The sequence below is a fragment of the Otolemur garnettii genome, unplaced genomic scaffold, assembly GCF_000181295.1.
Source record: "Otolemur garnettii isolate 467f Iridium unplaced genomic scaffold, OtoGar3 scaffold00152, whole genome shotgun sequence".
Classification (NCBI taxonomy): Eukaryota; Metazoa; Chordata; class Mammalia; order Primates; family Galagidae; genus Otolemur; species Otolemur garnettii.
In genome coordinates this window covers 672199-673175 of record NW_003852547.1, presented here as the reverse complement: position 1 = coordinate 673175, position 977 = coordinate 672199, and positions in this window count along the sequence as shown.

The following is a 977-nucleotide window of genomic DNA, read 5'->3' as shown; positions in this document are numbered from 1 at the left end:
GCAATCATAGCGCACTGTAAACTCAATTTCCTGAGCTCAGGTGATCCACCACAGCTTCCTAAGCAGCTGGGACTTCAGGTACACACCACCAGACCCAGCTTATTTCTTGTTGAGACAGATCTGGCTATATTGCCCTATGTTCTTGAACTCCCAGACTGCCCTTTAGTCTCCCAAAGTGCTGGGGCTACAGGCATGAGCCTCCGTGCCCAGCAGAAAGCAGCTATTTTGGTGCCCCTCTGCCTGCCTTGTGCTAGGATGACTTTCAGTCCCATGGATCAGCACTAACGAAGTTCCCTTGCCTGGGAGGTGGAGAGACTGGTGGTCAGACATGTGAGAGTGGTGATCAGACATATGGATTTGAGAGTCGGACAGGTAACCAGTGTTCAAACAGCAGCTGTCACTCTAGCTAAATGACATCTATTGTTTTCTCTTCTGCAAAACAGGGATTGCACAGTACCTACCTCATGGGGCTGTTAGAAAGATCAAGTGAAACCACTGCAGTAACATGCTGAGCAAACCATGTAACATCTGGTACTTAGGAAATGTAAGCTCATACTCACATCTCAGGGGACAGGGACAACTGTCAGCTGGTAAAGGCAAAACTCCAGTGTGGTCAGTAATCCCCCAAAATTCCTCAAATAATCCATAAAGTCAGAAATCAGCATGTTATTCCCAGGCCACTCTGAAGACTCACACCTCTGAAGTCCAACTGTGTCCTCAGCTGAGCACCTGATGAAGCAATCAGCTTGCACTCAGGACGGGGCACAGTGGCTCATGCCTATAATCCTAGCACTCTGACAGGCCAAGGTGGGTGGATTGCTTGAGCTCAGGAGTTCCAGATCACCCTCAGAAAGAGCAAGACCCTCATCTCTACTAAAAAAAACTAGGGTGGCATCTGTGGCTCAAGGAGTAGGGCACCAACCCCATATGCTGGAGGTGGAGGGTTCAAACCCAACCCAGGCCAAAAACTGCAAAAA